This window comes from Colias eurytheme, chromosome 11 (assembly GCF_061535395.1).
Source record: "Colias eurytheme isolate Ceu_HAF_F1 chromosome 11, ilColEury1 Martin Lab GWU primary, whole genome shotgun sequence".
Classification (NCBI taxonomy): Eukaryota; Metazoa; Arthropoda; class Insecta; order Lepidoptera; family Pieridae; genus Colias; species Colias eurytheme.
In genome coordinates, this window is record NC_142990.1 from 9,212,461 (window position 1) to 9,234,205 (window position 21,745).

The 21,745-nt window shown below is 33.4% G+C and overlaps 1 protein-coding gene and 1 non-coding gene across 2 annotated transcripts in view; both read left to right on the forward strand.

The window, feature by feature from the left end:
• Positions 1-21,745, forward strand: part of cdi (serine/threonine kinase) — a 103,666-nt gene that overhangs the window by 2,246 nt on the left and 79,675 nt on the right. The gene's annotated exons all lie outside the window — the stretch shown is intronic.
• Positions 566-638, forward strand: TRNAK-CUU (transfer RNA lysine (anticodon CUU)). Its single transcript has one exon. It is a non-coding gene; the product is annotated as a tRNA-Lys (tRNA).

The window sequence follows — 21,745 nt, forward strand, 5'->3', positions numbered from 1 at the left end:
AAGTGTATAGAAAATAGATTTAAATTATTTAATATAGTTATTCACTCCTGGATAATGAAATACATGATAGTAAATTTGTCACGGTACAAGTTCAGTGTTAGTACAAGTGAATTTATATGAAAGGACATGCCGTAGCGATAACATCACGTGTTTGCTTTTCTTTGTGGAAATTGTATTTCAATGTCAGTATGACTGATTTATTTCATGTGTATTGATACATGAGGTATGAAATTGTTGTAAAGAGTAGAGATAAATGTAGCTTCCTACTAAGCAGTGTTAATTAATTTAAAAAATGAAATATTGCTAAAAAAAAAACTTATGATTACTACCTAGTTATTTACCTTCATAGCACATAATGTTTTAATCTGGTAATTTTATTTTCAGAATACAAATTAAAAAATAAAATCTTATTTTTTTAAATTGGATAAGTAAATTTCTTTAAAAATATGAATGGGTCAAAAAATGTTCCGTTATTTACGTAAGAAATATTTCAACTATTTATCCATTTACCACCTTTCGTTATCGTAATACCTAAGTGTTCGATAATTTCAACTTCATCGACACAGCCCGGCTAGCTCAGTCGGTAGAGCATGAGACTCTTAATCTCAGGGTCGTGGGTTCGAGCCCCACGTTGGGCGATCACTTTTTTATTTTTACATTCATATTTTATTTATTCGGATTTTTTTTTGTTATTTATGTACATTAATTATTAAATATCGTTTTAATTTAACACGCAACTTTTTTATTTTCATATTATGGTCATATATTTGTTTAATATTATCATTAATTATTATCATTTATCATATTATGTAATGTTATTACACAGCCTATATTTTGATTAACTTTCTACTTAAAAATGACATACATAAATACATACTATTATGTGGAAAATTACTTACGAAATCCATACTTTAAAACTAGATAGTTTAAAAATTAAGAGTAAAATAAATGAAATGTTTTCTATCACAACACAATAATCACGGAAGAATGTTTGTCGCAACAAAAGGCGTTTAGGTTCAAGGTATAAAGGAAGCAGATTTAACGTATACAGGATGTTGCCTTCGTTCAAAGCAAGGTTTGCGACTCTAATGTAAATAGAACCTACTATCGCGAATGATTCACGATTATTTATTTTTGTATGTGCACTTCGATATGCGTCCAACTATTGTGTAAATGGAGGGTATTTTTAGAAGGGATATATTTTGTCAGAGTTATTTAAATATAGACCGTACGTCATTAAAAATATATTAAATAGTTATCATTATTATTTGTTATTTGGACCATTTTAGATTAAGCGAATGGCCCGTCAAAGAGCTTGAGATATTAGTAAATTAAGTTTGTTCGCATTCACTATGTTTGCATGTTTTCATGCGTAAAAAGTTCATGCAAATAGCGAGATAATAAATTAACGTATGTCTATCCCAAGTGTCCTAACCTCGACCGCATTACGTCGGTTCGTCTGAGACATTAAAAATTCCTTAGATAATAAATTTAATTGCTCAAGATAGTAAACAAGACGGGTGATAGTGGACATCACGAATCACGATATCTATTACATATGTACTTTGGTTTTAAAGAAAGTACGAGATTTCGTGAGTTTGGTTTAGGCATGGGTTATCTCTAGATTTACTGCATCCTTATTTTTTATTACAGTTTCGGAGGTGATAGGAGCTTATAGAGGATTGGCGGCTGACATTATTTTGTTAAAAAATATTTCATTCGTGTAAAGAAATGTATTCAAGTACTAAATAATAAATATAGTTTCTGCAGCCATCCGCATTAGGTACTATTTGTTTTCGTACATTCGCCTTTTTATCGATTCGAAAACAATTACCACTAGACCTCTTGGATCCTTTACAATTAAAACTTATTATAGTCATATTGGCATTATTATCCATTATTTGAAATTTTATTCTCTAATTAAATATAATATAATCGACATTTCTCAATATTTCCTTTATTATCCACTTCTCAAGCGTCATTGATAATAAAATACAATGCATTGCAAAATTTCGTTTCTCATTCTCCGACAGCTCAATTAAAACGAGCAATCAATGTGAGTCGGTTCTATTCAGAGGTATCACTATAAAATATTAAATTGCACTATAGCACAGATACAATCCTAACAATTATCATTCGATTTTATACCGTTACATGCAATACATTAAGGGGATCGTTGTGTGAATTTATGCTTATTGGTTTTGCATTATCTTCTCGTTCGTATGCTATAACAATTATGTCATGTATCTTATTATACGGACGGCCTTTAGTAACCTCAACGATAAAGGCATTTCGATAAGACCTTGTAAAATTACTATGTACAATAATTATCATGTTATTTATAGAAGTGATGTCGAATTTCACTGCTTTGTCGAGATGTAAACAACGAGTTGAAATTATATGAAAGTTAAACATTAATTACGGCTATGGTGCTACTTATCTCAAGGGATCTTATCTTCCATCTTTAGATAAATAGATTGATTACAATTGATAAGATTTATAATGATTAGAAAGTAATGAACACTTATTTCAGGGACATAAATGAATTGTATCTGGTAAATTTTAATGATCTTTGAAGATCGCATTTGTAAGTAACATACCCTGTTTTACTTGCTTATGACACATTTATTTGGTTAGGTTATGTTATTTATGCGTACAAAATATTGTTATTCCAGCGTGCCCTCACCATCTAATTTAGTGTCCCATTCATACATATCTGTTGAAATTGTTCTTTATGCATCCGCTTTCGTACATTTATTGAAGAACAAATTCCGAAGGGACTTCGAAAACACCTCGCGAAAGACAGTATTATGCGGACAAACCGGTCAAGCTTGGAACCGTGTCCGCCGTTCCGAATTCTTGGCCTTCACCTAAATCACGATATAATGGGCCCGAAATAAAAACATCACAGCGGTGACTTGCTCCAATGTTGCCGTTTGTTCCTTTATGTTTGGGAGAAGTCGGCGTTATTCTGCTATTGTCTTACTATTTGTTAAGCCTTGCAGACGGGGGAATTAAACGGGGTGGGTTGTTTTCATAAATATCTGAAAGAAGGCTATTGTTGCTCTGTTTGATAAAACAATAGTGGACTTACCTCATTCTGCCATAAATAAAAATAATTAACGCATGTTTGTCTGATGTCTCGATAATCTATACTAATATTATAAAGCTGAAGAGTTTGTTTGTTTGTTTGTTTGTTTGAACGCACTAATCTCGGGAACTACTGGTCCGATTTGAAAAATTCTTTCGGTGTTACATAGCCCATTTATCGAGGAAGGTTATAGGCTATATTTCATCACGCTACGGGCAACAGGAGTGGAGCCACGGGGGTGAAACCGCGCGGAGCAGCTAGTCAGGTATAATAGCAAAAATCACTTGGCCAATGTCGATTACCTTAATTTTATCAGACTAAAATTAATTACCATCAATCCCATATCTATACTAAACATTCGACTCACATCGGAATATTATTAAACTGCAGTCGCATACATCATGCATGCATTATAAGGTATCGCAAGTCCACTAGGGGCCGTCCATTAATCACGTGATGTTTTTTTTGGCATTTTTTGACCTCCCCTCCCCCTTGGTGATACGTGGTGAGGTTTAAGACTACCCCTCCCCCCTCCCCCCTATATCACGTGTATTTTTTCGTACCTGCAAAGAATCTATTTTTTATTTATAAAAAAATACCTACTTGTATAAGTATCTTCTAATTTTATTATAGAAAATTAAAGGCTAAACGTTTAGAGGTAGACACAAAGATTGCAGTTTGTTTTTGAATGACATATAAATAATGAAAGAAATGCGAAAAAGTTGTACGCGAATTAAATTGACCGACCCGCGAAGGCGCAAAAAAAAAACGAAATTTACTTATTAATAATTTATTGTAAAAAAATTACATTATAAATTATTCCTAACTTAAACTACGTCCCTCCCGGTTCAATGTTGGAACCAAGAGTGCTTGTTGTCCTCGGCGGAGCAGCTACAGCGTCGCGGTGGCGATGATTGCCGCAACACTCTCTGGAATCGCAGGTGTGCGCGATGTCGCAATTGCTAACAGGTGCAAGTCCTTCTTGGGTGGCCCCATGCATCCTCTAATAGTTAAGGCGTGTTATATGTAGGTACATAACACCTCCCTCCTGAAGTTCAGCGACTATTGGCGGGCAAGGCTCGTTAATATCGCTGAAATTTCACACTCCGCCGATTGATGTTCTATTTCTTCTTTTTGATTATCATGATTGCTTCTCCATCTGTATTATATTGGCTGGAATCTGGTAGGTTTGCAATTTTCATTATCTGTCCTTTGATATGGTCTTCTCGATTGACTATCTTGAAAGCCTCCGTTTGAAGAATGCAGTTTTTGGGTATTGTGGCTAAGTAGCTTCCTTTAATGACGTCATATTGATCTTGCGAGCATGATAGGTGAATTTTTGATGGCTTGGGGAAACTGATGACGTAGTGGGCGTCGTCTAATTTTTCTAGTGCGGGCGCTCCGAGTTCCACAGGCGTGAAGAGACAAGATGCGACGACTCGTTGCGTGGTAATAAGGTGATACACGCAGTCATTTTTGGATCGATGATGGTTCAGCTTGTCCTCACATAGATACCCTAGGCCAGACTTCGGGCATTCTGCCTCCATGTACATAAAATCCTCGTCGTGAATTGCCACAAAAGGATAGGGTGGAATAAGGATTTTACTATCTTTATTAGGAACTATGGATAATTTAAATAATTCAAAAAGCAGGAAGGACAACCGGGAACATAAAAACTATAACTATATTTCTATATATTCTCTATTTTATTTTTGGATTTGCTCTTTGCCATAAAATTTGTGTAATTTATTTAACATTACTATCAAATTCTGGCAAAAGTCTAAGTGCATTAAAAATTTTATCCAAATCTGACATTTTAAATATCTGTACTACCTTTAGGAATATATTAAACTTAATTTTTATTAACTTCGTTAGATTAAAAAAAAAAATACTTAATAATCTTTACTTAATATATTTAAATTTAAATTATAAAATGAATTAAATGGTAAAATTCTAAATTCAATTCATAATTAATTAATATTTGAACTTATTAAACTTTTATCAACGTAATATAGATTTATATTTGAATTTTACAATTGATTTTATAAAATTCGAAAATTAATCCGTGATGAATTAATATTTCAACTTATTATAATCTATATTTGAATTTTACAAATTGATTTTATAAAATTCGAAAATTAATTCGTGATGAATTAATATTTAAACTTATTAATCTATATTTGAATTTTACAATTGATTTTGTAAAATTCGAAAATTAATTCGCGATGAATTAATATATTTTAAGCCTACGCACTACAGTTCCTCGGTTCCCGTGAATGGGTAATCTAGGAAAACTTACAATCTAGGAGTGGCAAGTCACTAAGAGAATTAGTGTACTTACAGGATTTTCATTTCGGCCTTTCTTGCAGTATCAATGTTCGGATACCCTTCGCGTTGCGGTGGCCAATAGATGTAGGTTCTGGATCCCCGTCGTCGTCCCTCCGATGGAATAGCGATACTCGATGCTTGTAGTTTCGCGTTCCGAGAGACGGCTCTCAAGGATTATCCTACCGACTGCGCCAATTAAATTGACCGACCCGCGAAGGCGCAAAAAAAAACGAAATTTACTTATTAATAATTTATTGTAAAAAAATTACATTATAAATTATTCCTAACTTAAACTACGTCCCTCCCGGTTCAATGTTGGAACCAAGAGTGCTTGTTGTCCTCGGCGGAGCAGCTACAGCGTCGCGGTGGCGATGATTGCCGCAACACTCTCTGGAATCGCAGGTGTGCGCGATGTCGCAATTGCTAACAGGTGCAAGTCCTTCTTGGGTGGCCCCATGCATCCTCTAATAGTTAAGGCGTGTTATATGTAGGTACATAACACGCGTTTGACTAAAAATAAATACATAATATTATGTAACGCCGCTTTTCGGTTGAGTATCGCGCGCTTGCCGAAAAAATAAATACACGTGATATATTATTTTACCCCCCCCTCCCCCTGGTGATATTTCGTGATTTTTTGATGCACCCCCTCCCCCCCTTTTGAGCCTCACGTGATTAATGGACAGCCCCCTAGTAGAATGTACACACATACCCATAAGTGTCCGGATCGCCGTAATAAGATCCTTCGGCGAACAGGTTTGGGATGTAAATAGCCAGCACACGAGCGCGGTTAATTTTGCAATTTCATTTTTATTAAGCCTGCAGCGTCTTAAAATCGCATGCCTAAGAGTGGTTATTAAGCTTGCATCTGCTCGCATTCCTGTGACACGGGTATTAAAACCTATGACGTAGGTGCATTCATTAATAATTAATTTCTAGGCATGTCGTGTTCCTGCAATGTTTAGTAAAATTTTAATTACTTACATTTTTTCTATAAGTCGATAACTTAGTATATTATTATGAGTAGGTATCTTACCTTACTGTGCTTCCTTCTTTACTCATATTATCCTTTTTAACAATGTTTCAAAGGTGTTATTCAACCTAGTAGCATGCAATTTTACGTACGCGAGCGCTAACAAAGGAGCTTCAAATTCCATTTTTTGGATTCCATAGAAGTTAAATTGTATAATCTGTTACAATATTCGTGGGAACTGGGAACATTCAACTCCAAAATACATATTAACAAAAACGATAGCATAAACTTAACCGCACGGGAGCATGTCTCGTTGTTAATTACGTTCGTTGCTAATTAAGTCGACATCGTCGTTCCTCAAGAGATCATGAACGTGTCGATATTAACAGTTACAGTTTAACACGTTCAGTACGGCATCGGGTCGAAAACACCTGAAGAGAACTATTCGCGCGGGCCGGAGAGAGATTTCTATTGCTATCGCATGGGCCGGGGTAGTTTACTCTAGGATTTTTTGTAGTGAGAGTGTGACAGATATATTGACTGGTATTCTGCCACTAAATAGTACCCATAAAAGGAAAAATATTGTATCGGATCTTAAAGACCTGATACGGCCTGCAAAGAAATTTTGTCCTTGCAGGACGGATATCGGATCTAAAAGACCCGATGCCTGATAACCCGATAGCCGGCCCTTGGTGACAGGTCAGTTAATTAGTGATGTGCATAATAATTAGACGTTGCGATATTGTATTGATATCTATTATTATATATCTAACAAAATTTTACGATTATGATGCGGCAATGGTAGCCGTGGTTGAGATTTTTTATAGTTAGAAAAAACATTTTTTACAAAGAGAAAAACAAATTTTGGAAAATAGATTTTACATTTTTATAGTGATTCCAAGAACTTTTTGATTCACCCTCGTATGGTCATAACTGTTATAATGAAGCGCATACTGTTTTTGAGGTAAAAATAAATTGATTTTTTTTAATTACATAGTCGATTCATTTGACATCACTAGCAATCATATTCACTAGTGCCGGGATCAGGTGTATTAGATCCTATAATTTTACTACTAATTTAACCTCCTTTAATGATATTTTTTTCAAAAACGGGTCTAATGTTGTTATGCAGTGATTCAATAACAATACATTTCAAGAAAGAATTTTCAAAAAAGTCTTCAACTGGATGACACATTTGATTTTAATGTCAAAAGGTGTAACAGGTCCTTTCCACCTGATGCCGGCCGTAAATGAAGTTCACCAACAGGTCTTGTAAGCCCTATGCCGGCCCAACGATAAGTAGCCAAAATCGGGCCCCGTCTTGAACGTGTTAAAGCGTATCATACTTGCGTGTGCCATTTATCGGTGTATATTCTATGTGATATATGCATTTGCATGTGCGCACACGCTAAACTTTTACTGGGCAATCAGTGGACACGACCGAGAGGTGGTAATTAACATAGCAGCGCCACTTTTCATTTTATTCATTTTAATGTTACGTTGGTGCTATCGATTTTTATTGCGTTGCGGGTGGTACTTTGAAATATCGTTGTGATTAATTGTTTTTTTGGAATAAGATTTTTTAATAAATTTTGCGGCAAGTATTTGATATGGAACTAAAATGATATGAACGGCAGAAATAAACAAGAAAAGATTCACTTACCATCATCGGGTTATTATGTCTTTATGCTTTTGCACGCCTCATAAGCGAAGCGTTGAGGTGGGTAGGTACTACTGTCACTTCGCGCAAAACATCTGATTTTTCAAACTTAAAATGTCTTTATGTATCATACATTGCACTTGTAAGATAATACATACACACACATATTAAGAAAAAACACTATTTTTAACATTCATGATATTTTTGATGTCATTTTTGTTATTTAAACTAGTTAAAAAACAGTTTGAAAAAGTTCTGTCTTGGACGTCCGTGTGTCTGTATGTGCGGAGGATTTTCTTGTTAACACGATAGCGACCGAAATACTTTACTAATCGAGTCTTTTTTTTTCTCTTACGCTTGAGTATGCTCAGGAATAGAACCCTTTCATTTTTCAGGGTCTGATTCGATGTGGTTTAATTGATATTAAATAAACAAAAATAATAATTAATAAATAATTATTAAAAAAAAATTATGAGGCGTGCACTTTTGGATTTTCCAAATTTTTTGTTTCTTGTGATTTGTTGCTGCAAGATGGGAGCTTACGTATAATATCTATATCAAGACTTAGTTTTAGGAGTATATTTTCACATTCAATTAAATAGTTAATACACATAAAGTCAAATGACAAAGAAAATATATTATTAAATAGTTATAAATAGAGAACATGACGCACGCACATGAATAATATAATATATCAATTGCTGATGATAAGAAGGTTATTGTCGGTTTTTGCATAAATGTATATTATACAAACGTACATCAAATATGCCGCTTCTGGATAATAATAATAATTAATAGCCAATCAACAATCATGTATGATAATAATTAATTATTATTGGGGAAATCAAAATATTTTGTTGGTTGTAAACTTGTAACTAAATGAATTTACTGTGGTAGTTTCAGATTTAGTCAATTATTAGTACAATCTACTGAAAGTAATAATAAAAAGTAGTATTTGTGCCAATAGAAGTAATAGACTAGTTAAAGACAGTGACTTACTTAATTATCTCGGAGATAATGAACTGATAATGTTTTAATTTATCGTTTCGTTGATATGCAAATTGCAATAAATATAAAATATACCTCGTCATTGCACATTCCTGCCATCTGACACTTCCAGTTTTTAAGATTTACCTTTTTTAGATGCTTTACAAATAAAAAGAAAACATACAGTTGTTACATAGCCCGCATGCATAACGAATTTGTAGGTTAATCGTAATTGTATGTATCGTAAACAGCCTTGTTTGAAGGCTGCGTTTTATCGAGTACCTATTTGATAAACGTATTGTACAATAGTATGAAACTAATTGATTATTTGTAATTATTAGGAAATTGTGACACGCTCATAACAAGATAAAACTGTGCCTATTTCAAGACTATCAAAGATAAGCATGTTACGTGTGAGTTATTTTTAGCAAATATAAATTCTAATGTTGTACAAATAAATACAATCAAGTATTATATGTATGATATGGAATATTATCACCAGAAGGTGGACTTAAAATAATGTACCTAACCATTATCACGATTGTAAAGCAAGTCGAAATTAAAGTACTAGTCCGCATTTATCTTAAGTGCAGAGGTAACATACATAGTCCTGGCAATAGTTAGATAAAGTACATAGACGTAGCATGTATCTAAATAATAAACAGTGAAAAGTTAATCTTCAAGGCACGATTTCAGTGTGCGTATCTACTATCTCGATAGTTTCACATACCTCACATACATTAAACATTGCAGATATTCAAATAGTTCAGGTGCAATGCGAAGTCGGATTACTGGCGTCATACCCATTTGGCAAATGTATTTTATCGCAGTAAATAAACCATGTTGAAGTCTAGTTTAAATTTGTACCTTATCGAATGCAGTAATAATGTCCCATGTTATATCGCCTCATTAGGACGATTTATTACTGACATAATACATTATCGTGTTCATTTGCTAGCATAATTAGACTCGATGAAGACTGTCGCGTTGTTTGAATTGATGAAATTATTTTGTAAGTGGCTTTGCGCTGGTTTATTTGGTGAGCTTTATGAGAGCAATGTTTGCGACTTACATTTTTTCTAGCAAGATTTTCACGCTTTTTTGCTTCAGCACGAAATTGATTTGTTATGCCTGGATTAAGATAAATACTCTATTTCCATGATGTCTGGTATTAAATTGGCTAAAAAACGACTTCTTTGAGTTACCACCTGATAAACAGTAAAAAATACAAGTACAATGATATTTATACTCAAAATTCTGTTACACGAATATGGAGAGTTCATGTCATTTATCAAACATTGAATTACCGTTGTACACAAGCTTATGTTGTAAGATGGGAACAATCAATAAATCGAAAGTAATGCCCCGTCTGAACTTAACATACTTTGTGAATGGAAAATCTCCAGTTAGTCGTGGCTTTGTTCTCTCGCGCAAACCACTGCCATCTTATTAGAATGAGAATCATTGTCGTATAATCAGAGGCTTTATGAACCTGCTCACATAAGTAAATTTCCGTTAAACGCTGTTTACGCGGTTGCCACTTGCGTCTGTTTTCATTGGAATAGTTGTTTTATATTCACGGCATATTATCGTCCACCTGGCTTACACAAATGTGCACAATTTTCCCAATGGCAAAGGAAAGATAATTATCTTGAACTAATTAAAATTGCAATGATTCGATTATAATTCAGTAGGTGTATGTGCACATTTATGGTATTCAGGGCTGTATGTAGTTGCAATAAAGTTTTCGTAAACAAATAAATTACGCTTAATCTTGTCGAAATCAACCCTGACCGCAGAATAATTATTTAAGGTTGCATAATGAAAATTAAATTATGATTCCAAAGTAAATATAGCTTTTTTATGACGTCCAACATTATCCAATACCAACTTCCACGTATCATGAATAATAAACTGCTGTAGTGTTGGTACGTAGCAGATATTGAATGTTTTATGAAAGGTAATTAATGGAGAGTTTTTAAGCCTTTTGAGTAATCTTGAAACTTTCCCAATCCGAGCATGATTGTGCATGACGGCGCATATTCAGGGCACCTCGCAGAACTCTTCACCACGCTCTGCACCGCATTTGAAAGTTGCCAGTTCAATGATGGAAATCTCGAAACGGGTGAAAGTATATGATATTCTTACGTCGCAATGATCTCTGTAAGAATCAGTTTTTCCTCATTTTCATGTCGTGATTAAATCACGGAATCTGCGATGGAATCGCTGCCGCTCCGTTTACGTAGATGATTTCTTATCTCCTATAATTTACATTCAGGTAGCGCTGTGGAATTATTTAAGTGGTCTTACGCACATATTACATACAGAGTGTTACGACTGCCAAAAGTGTCGGTGTAACAACGTTGTATTTTATTACAATGCGCAACGCTCGGTTTAACGCGGGCCCGGTAAATGCTTTTGATAAGTTTGCATCGGGCATGACTTCACTGCCACTATCGCGAGATTATATAATTGCTACAAGATTATGAAAGTGGATAAATGTATTTAATTTATGGCGGTGAAATTATGTCAAACGATTATGTAAATTGATTTATTATGAAAAGTTACGAGCCCAGTGTTCACCCAGATGGTATATTTTTTATGTAGCGTCAATTTAATTTGGTTTAGGTCCTGTCTGTGGTCGTACCGTTCAATTACATAAATTGATGTGTACGCTGCACATAGATCCATTGAGCGAGGGGACCTTAGGAGACTTAATTCAATCATTCTATAGAGCGGAGTAACTCTGCGTCTCGTAAAGTCGTAACCAATGTCGTGTTAAATTCGTCTTGTGTCGCATGTAATATGAGCATATTTTGGAGTTATCTGAGCAAAGTATTTAGTACTTCATAACTTTACCATATTTTGTTATGGAATGATGATAATGATAGAAATGTCTACATATATTTAATTTCTAACAGTCAGGTATTTAATCGTGTGCCTTGATTCAGTTTCTTGAGTTTACATTAATCAACAGGTAGGTACCTACCTACCTACTACGTGTCATATGAAATACCGTAGGTACCTAATCGTATTTCAAATGACTTCTTGAAAGACTATGCCGAAAACGTGCCAATATACAAACACGTGTCATAAAATTCTATACAATATAATAGTCAATTAGCTTTGTACAAGCAGTACCCACACGTTAGATAAGCTTGCGCGTACAGTCTATTGATGCCGGCTTGGTTCACATTGTGTAAACATTACCGCCTTTCTCGTTAACCCCTTACGCATGTGGGTACAAAGCCTTATCTAGGGTGGGTTAACAATAGTGCACATACAACACCCGCGACCTCTCCCGGGTTCAAGCCGTCGATGTATTGTGACATTCATAGGTAGGTACGGTAAAGTTTTCAAATTGCCCGTGATCCTTTCTATTGTGAGGATTTTTTTTTTCTTTATTTTCGTCAGCGATGGGGTGACTTGCTGTTAGTGCTTGTAAGCTTGACAAATCGTGTATGAGATCCCGCTTTATATGTTATCAATGCGAAGAAAAGATTATTTTGCACGGCTATTTCATACAATTTTTAAGAGTGAAACAGTTATTTAAAACGTTCTCAAACATTTAATTTTAATTGCCTGCATATTTCCAACGTTACTATAACTGTATTTCTTTTATTACATCTATTGCCATAATGAACTTTTGTGCCAGATTTAGAAATACAAAAATTAAAAGACATTGACTGGTAATTTTATAATGGCATCCTGTCATTGAAATTCAAATAATTACATTCATAGGTACATATGTTAAGGATTATAAAAAGTATTATTAGAACGTAATTGAGTGTAGAATAAAAGTATTACATACAATTTATTATCGTATATAATAGAATAATATACACTCTTGAAGCAGCGGAATCAAGTCCAATTTTAGACTCGTGAGAAAAATGCAATTACAACCGCAATCTTCCAACTAAAAGACACCATCGTACACTTAATGACTTAATTTATTCTTATTCAAGTCCAAAGCACTCATGTTCCTCAAACTTTTAATTCACTATTTGTGCGAAGATAGAATAGTATGAATATTAAAGTAGGTATGTTAAATTCCACAACAATAATGTTAATAATGAACGAGAAAGCCGCCGTCCACCGCAATTTGCTTTTGAACGAAGGTTTTTCATGCAATTTGCGTTTGTGAAATAAATCGGCGTTTTAACTGGGTTTTAATGAATGGTATTACCGTAATGTGATAAACGTTGGCAAATTAGCTTACGCCATATAGTGTTGCATTTTATAGTAATACGATAATAAATAATAATTAAATAAAAAATAAATAACTACTCAATTGATCTATTTACTAGTTTATTTAAATGAAGTGTTTTAGAAGGGGAATAAACAGTTCATATTATGATTTATGTACACAACGCAAAACACTTTCGCGTAGTTTACTTATGCTCAGGAAGATTAATAACCAGCATAAGGAGTAAGGACATAAGTATCGCAGTATATAACGTATAATTACAAGAAGTGTCGCTGTTACCAACCACTAAATCGTGTAAATATTGTCTTCCGTGACTATTAATTAACCATTACTATTTTTTATTTGAACAACGTCATGAGAATGATTACTGCTGTGGTAATTATTTCTCTTTGTTTTCATACAAAAGAGCGTTATTTAATCTCTAAATTTATATTATTTTATTCCACGCACATCATCCGAGTTAATTGTCGTTTTTCGTATATTTTTTGTTGAGTTTTCATATAATTAACGATGGACGCGGATAATTGTGTGACTTAGAAATAATTGTATGGCAAAAAAACATTAAGTATCGGATTAATAATAATAATAAGTGGTTGCGAAACCGCGGTAATTCTATAAATAGTTTGGATTGAATGGACGATGATTGCGACCTCATTTCAATGCTATTACAAATCTGGACGCGTATCTACAAATACAATAGTGTTGTAGATTGAAATTGCAAGTGGTTTGCTTTGATTTGCGTGCATGGTGCATGGTATTTGTATTTTCTTGATAGGCATGTAGGCTTGCACTTCTGTGGTCTAATGGACCGAGACATATATTTAGAGTGTCGCTGGCTTCTTCCGAATGAACACATTGATGCTAAAAATCATACAGCTCGCGCGTTAAAACGGGAATAAATATTGATAGAAGACTATTATATCTACTAAGGAAGTCCTAAATGTAGCATTCTGCAGCTGAAAAGGTTTCTACAAACATACCTAAGTACAAAACCTTGTGTATTTATTAGAGTAAATAATATTATGTAGATATCAGGAGATTGAATTATAATCAGACTTTCAAACAATCACAAACAAACCATGTAATTTTAACAAAACGAAACTAAAAGGAAACGTCTAATAACCCAAGTTTTTTGAGCCTTGCTTTTTACGCAGAAAAACATTGAAGTGGAACTCTGTATCCACGCAAAAACACGATCGTAAGTTAAAACATTGCGATTTCACGGTTCATTGCACGATTGTGACATGTAATCCTTTTGACCTTGAGCACATTTGCATGTCACGTAACACGAACACAACAAACGATACGATTCGACTTCGACATGTGTGGAACTTTCACGCCACTCTCGTTAAACTTTCCCCACTAATTAAACTCGATAGAACAATAGCAAGTAGCAAGAAACGTATCTCGAACGAACTGATGTCATTAATTGCTAATCGCCCACGCTTTCTATACCCTACCATACACGAAAATAACTCATTCATCTATTGTATGCGATATAACAGATAAAACGACAAATCGACACGAAAAAAACAAGTGAATTCGTTGCGAGCAACAATAGTAAGAGGTGTTCGACACGGTTTTTTGTGATGCCATAGAAAGTGTTTGATACACTTTTAATGTTCGTGATGAACAGGATCTGTCTTAATTGGAATCGTGTATTGCTTGTATTATATTTTCTGCAACCGGAAAAGTTGTATAGAATAACTAAAACTATGTCAAAATATTATTGCTAAACTTTGACTTCTGGGAAGCTTGATAAATATTCAACCTAGACTCGTATTGAAGACAAAGAAAACCGCAAAAACAAAGACAGATATCGTATTTATTAACTGTTAAATACTAAACAGTAATCTTATCGAATTATCGTAAATATGAATAGTCCTAATGTATATTAGAGCGATAACGTTGAATGATAATAAAGGCTATTATTGTTTATTTTCCCACAGTTAGAAACTAAAATCACGCTTCATATCTCCATCGGTTTATCTGATAAAATTACATGGGAATTGTTGCATAATGAAACTGTTCATTAGAATGTATTTATAGTAAAAAATTGCGAATTTACACAAGTCACTTGAAACGTAAAAAATATAACAACTTTTAAATTACATGTTTGATGATTAAAAAATATCGTCACCAGAAAAACACCACAGGATATTTTTTCCTGTACCTACATCTAATAAGCCTGTAAAGCACCCTCTAGAGTCTAGAACTCTAGATCATTTGACGACGTGTTGCTAAACAAATAATAATTATTGCTTTCTTTACGATTAACACAATATTTATTACTATTACGTACAGAGTGCGTTGGTACTTACCTGTTATAAAAAAGTGAATGTGAATTTCAACAATGTTCATTTATTAGCATCGTAATTATTCAAGAAATGCGATTTTATGACTTATGAGATTATCACATGAAAGAAAAATAAATGCACCATTCATCAAATACAAAACAATATTATTAATTTCTAGCTTTCCGCCCGCGTTTTCAAAGAAAAACCCGCATAGTTCGCGTTCCCGTGGGATTTCCAGGATAAAACCATGTGTTAACCCAAGTAACCTTCTTTCTATACGTGTGCTAAATTTCATTGTAATCGGTTTAGTAGTATTTGCGTGAAAGTGTAACAAACAAACACATACATCCATCCTCACAAATTTTCGCATTTATAATATTAGTAAGATTCAATAGTCAATACGTACACAAATTCCTTTGAAACTATTACCTCTAAAAAGTTATTCAATCCGTCATATCAACATAATATAGATAACATATCAGTATGTAACAATTTCCATCGGTATCTCCATATAAAAGTGATATGTTTCATTACGAAACTCTCTCACTCTAATATAATTATACTCATCTATTCACAGTAGAAAGTTCTTTACATTACTTAAACTGTTTATCATTGAGATTATGCAAAGCGATACATACTGTATTTGGAGAAACTGTTACCTTATTTAAATTATAGGACTTTTACTAAAACGTTTTTTGTATATCGGCCTTTCAAATGACGTAGCTGTAATTAAAGAAATTAACTTGCGACCATTCATTCTAAGCAATAATTAATAAAAAAAAGACGTGTGGCACTCGGGGACTGCCGCGGTAAAGCTATGCTATGCCTTCAAGCCACACCTCCGTGTCCGTCGGAGTGGGGAGCGTGAGGTTTTTTCGTTACGGAATTTCTCGATTCGGTCCCCGCGCTCAAGGCCTGCGATAGAAGCTATGCAATAGCTTAAAAAAAATACGTGTGGCACTCGAGGACTGCCGTGGTAAAGCTATTGCATAGCATCGCATCGCTGTGCTGTGCCGGTTGGAGTGGGTGTTAGATTTTTCGTTACGGAATTTTTACATTCGGTCGCCGCGCTCAAAGTCTGAGATAAAAGCTATGCAATAGCTTAAAAACTGATAATACTAAATTGCAAGGTTAATATTCTAAGTAGATAATAAATATAATAATCAATCTTCTTTCGTATAATAATTGTGCATATAAATAAAGTGACTACATCGGCATATCAAATGTAGAATTGCCATACCAGATCGAATGTTACACCTTTGTAATGCAATAAAATTAATTAGGCCGGAATTAAAGTTATTTTCTCTATGTACAAATATTATACAGTAAGTGTATGAGATATTACTTTATAAACATTGCTTTGTGTTGAGAAAGAATAGCTATTGCCATATAAAAATGATTATTCGTTTCTAAATCGATTCATAGAATAATTAATCGTATTACAAACTTAAACATTAGGACAGATATAATATAATATCGTTAAGTTTTCAATATTACTCAACGTTTGTTAATAGTTTATTAATACTAGTGTGTTAATCTACCGATAATTGGTGTAATAGGTATTAATGTTTATCGATTTGCCTAATTAACTAGTTCTTACGTTATGTAGAGTAAATAGTTGAACGTTTTTATGACAATCATTACAATAATGTTATGACGATAAGTACCTATATACTTTGAATCCATTTCAATATTTGATAATAATATACATAGTAGGTATTTTAGTTTGTAATTATTGTGATTACCATATTATCTTCATTAGCTATCGAGCTCTAAGCTGCAATGCAACTACTAATTGTACTCCGTTTTTCGCAACAAATAATAGGTACATGCATTCGCGGACTATTTCAGAGTAAGCAGGCTATTTAAAAGAGTCGAATGTAAAATAGTGTAGTTGTTAGTACAGTTCTATGGACAACAATGAGGCTCGCTGGGCCGCTCCACCGCGGGTCGGTGACCGCGCGCGGGTTAAGGCACGAGATTTCTTAAACCGATCCGCGTATAATCGGTATCGTGTGTAGTGTGAGCGGGTTTTGTAAGTCTATTTTGAATTTACCACAGATGTAGTTAGGTATGTATGTAGGTAAAGTAGGTAGTGGTGGGTAGTTGGAGGAACCAGTGTCTGCGACATCGCGGGCAATAGTTTGTAAAGCTATGTTATGCGTGCATTAAATTACGCGAACTTTTACCGAACCGACTCATCTTTAGCTTTTTCTATTTCACTTGAAAGATTAAATAGACTTTGTTAAAAAATAATAGTTATAAGTTAACCATCAGATTTTCCTACAGGTATTTTCTGTTACTGCGACGTAAATGCGAGCCGAGATAAAAAGCAAAGTATTGTGGTCCTTCGCGCTTACCTAATCTGAACACGATAATTATGTGACACGGTCTCTTGGTCCCTTTGCGTTATCTAGATTCTAGTTCAATCTGTGGTCTATGATTATTGTCTCTTATAGACTACACGCGGTTGAGATGTGTGTTAATGTAACTTACTAATAAAGTTGGATTTCGACTTGGAAAGTTTGTAAATAGGTGCAAAGTTAAGTTTATGCAATTCTTGCTTTATAATAATGTTGTTATATTTGAAGGTATACATTTAATATTTCTACATTTAATATGAATGGATGTGTGGAACATAAAATATTAATCGAGTCATGATAAAATCTCAAATATAAAGCAAATTCATATCATAAAAACCTGATATCAATATTCCAGTCTTGTGTTCGTAGTGTTTTTATTACATTCTTACCTACGTGAATTCGTATAAACACGAAATGGTAATACAAAAGTATTAGTTGATCCATTAATTTTATTATCTGATACAATTCGACCTTTTAGTATCATAATTACAAAGACGATAAAAGCCTATCTGATTAAATATTCAAATACGCGAATGGTAGCGACATTTCAATATATGTAAATGTATGTTAAAATACAAGTAAAAAACACTAAATAAATACCAACAAGCCATTTAACTTCATGAAGTAGGCACCTAATACCTATGTATATGTAATTTATTATATCCGGTTTACGAATAGTAGGTAGTTCTGTCTTTGAGTGTCACCCATTACTGTCATGTAATACAATAATGATTTGACAATCCTCACACTGTACATGACATCTGAATCAATGTTACGCTATTCTTTCACGCCGCTTACCATTCAGCGTCCCCTCGTCTCGTTGCGGGTTTATTGACCTCCCCCCCAAACACACGAGATCAAAGACGTTAGTAAAAGTATCATTTCAATGATGACGGATGTTTGATGATTGACGTTTTATGTACTGTGGTCTTGGGTAAGACTACGCGTAAGAATAAGTTGGTTTTTCGGTGATAATTACTAAACGTAAACATCTCGTAAGGTTAAAGGTAAGGGTAACCTAGCCAAGAGTCTACCGTCATTATTCTAGAGATGTCCAATTCGTATTTAGTATTTATTCTTACATTGTTACATTTATTAAATCGACACTATAAAGATTAAAAATATAGTCTTAGCTTTTACTACATAAACACGTTACACACAAACATACATAATTATATATTGCACATTAATTGAATCGTTATTACTTATTAGCTAAAGATTACTATGATGGACAATTCGACACGGTAATTCTGTATTTAATTATACATTTATTCTTTGAAATTATACATGAAACATCAAGATAGACTTTAAAAGTATAACACTTTTTACAATATTTAGTGAGCTATGAAGCTAGTGCTAATTACCGGCTTTCGTTATAATTGCGATAATTGCATTCTTTGTGTTATCTCCAATACAAATTATCTTATAGACACAATATCTTACAGCAATTGGCAAAGTAATTATATTCAGTCTTTGCGTATACATCCCACTACACTCTCAATGTTCCGAGACATCTTGCACCAACAAATGTGTAGAAATTAATTATTTAATTTAAAATGATCATTTTGTACTATTCGTACGAAGGTATGTACACGTCCATATGACGTATTTTGATACTAAATTCTTTGACTTATTATTAGATGTGTGTTTTATGCAGTTTGATTAGAATTTCATCTTTTGTAAATAAAATTATATGTATGTCTGAACTGTTAGAAATAACAGAATATAATAATATTTTTACATCGGTCAAAGAGCAACCAATTACCTAAAATAAACGATGTCCGTATTCCGTAAAGGCGTTTAAAAGTTAAGACGTATAGTATAGCAAAATTTAACTTATATGAGCAAAAGACAATAGTATTACTATAATATTGTTCTACATTTGCATTGTTTGGTATCAAGGTCTTCGTAATGCAGTCATTTACCCGTATGTACCTTGTGCAGTATAGATACATGTATCTTTATTTTGAAGATCCTTAATATTTTTAAAGTGAAACTTTTATTACATCGTCTCAAACTTTTTGGTCTGTGTAGCGCATGTCGCGTGTATCGCGGCTTCCCGAGTAGGTATACCTATTCGGGAAACCGCGATACACGCGACATGCGCTACACAAAGCAGTGTTCGGAACCGTTCGAACAGTTTCACTTTTACCGTGGTTTCATAAAACCACACAACATTTTTAACTGTCCATAAACTGAATAACCAATTTGTATGGAATAATATCATCTAGGTTTGATTTTTAAAAGATAAGCTAAGATCAGTCGATTAAACCAATTAATTGATTAGAATTTTACATCGCTTTCACACGTTATAATGACGCAATATAACTTCTTCCTCAGGATGCAGAGACTTCCTATAACTTCATTTCCTCCTGGTACAGATTATATAAATATTTTTTACTACATCCACAGTACAATTTTTTACTTTGTACATATATAAATTAATTATGATTTAATCTTAATTATCTTTATCGTTCTTGTTTGTATTTTATATAATATCCACTCAATAAATTTGTGTTAATTATAATTCTGCGATGAATAGAATTTCAGCAGAACAAAATGAATTGATCAATTTAGGTAATATTGAACTTTGGCATTATAACATTTCAGTTAACAGAAATTTTCCACGCCATTTTCCAGAAACCAATTAAATCATCCCTTTGATACATCATATCTGAAAGCTATGTCGGCTGAAATCAGAGTTAAATTCAAAATTGTATTTAGTCTAGACTTGCGAACCAATTTCAATCTTTATTTTTATTACTACTTAATCTTTTATGTTGATAAACAAATATCTGAGCCATTCAAGTATCTAAGGGCGAGATAAAAATAATTTTGCTTTTGCTAAATATAAAGGTCATTTTAGTTTAAATTCAAAAGAGAAGATAAGATAATTTCATTATATGAATGTTTATTTATGTATTTATTATGCATAATATAAGAGACTGTTTATTATAGAGAATAGCTGATGCAAAAATAATAAGGAAAAATTTTGGTAAAATAGATAGATAGCAGACTAACACGTTTTTTTTAAGTGAACGTATTTACTTCTACTACATCTAATAATTAGTAAGTATTAATAAGTAAATACGTTTGTCATACTATAATCAGTACGCCGGCCTTCATACAGTCCTCACAGTTTGTCACAACTTTCAAGCGAGATGTTGTAACCAAAAGTTTCCGTGCTATCAGCACTACAACTAACTGTATTGGAGTCAATGTCAAGTGTCATACGCAAGGGAGTGGATTAGTCGTCGCACGGTGATTCATTGATGGCGATAGCCTTTGACGTTTGCTCGTATTATATGAGAACACAGATATAGAACCAGTATAATACTGGTTGGTAAGAAATGTTCTAGTGTATTCTTGTTTGTAGTGGTTTCTTAGAAAAGGTCAGTGTGTTGTTGTCATTTGCATATTAAGATGATAATAATTGATAACTAATAAAGGAGTAAATTTGTTTGTATTTAGATGTAGATCATGTTGAATATCTGTCTTGTGCCTCTACAATAAACTTCATTTTACATTAATTGTTTCCAAGATATTTTTAAAAATAGTATTTTCCATGTGCTTATCCACTTACGAGTTACGACCTACAAACAGAAATCATGACGCTCGAACAATGTTACATTTAATTGAGCATAATTTCCATACAAAAGGAACAATTTAGTATTTTGTCTGGATGCTGAATGCGCCCTTTAATTTAAATTTTGCGACATTTGAAATTAGTGTCGGCTTTTATTATTCGCCCGCATATTCTCCAATTATATCATTTTTTTTTGCTAAGCGCGAATTTAGATTACGTTTAAACTTTCTATACTTATTGGGAATTAAATAAT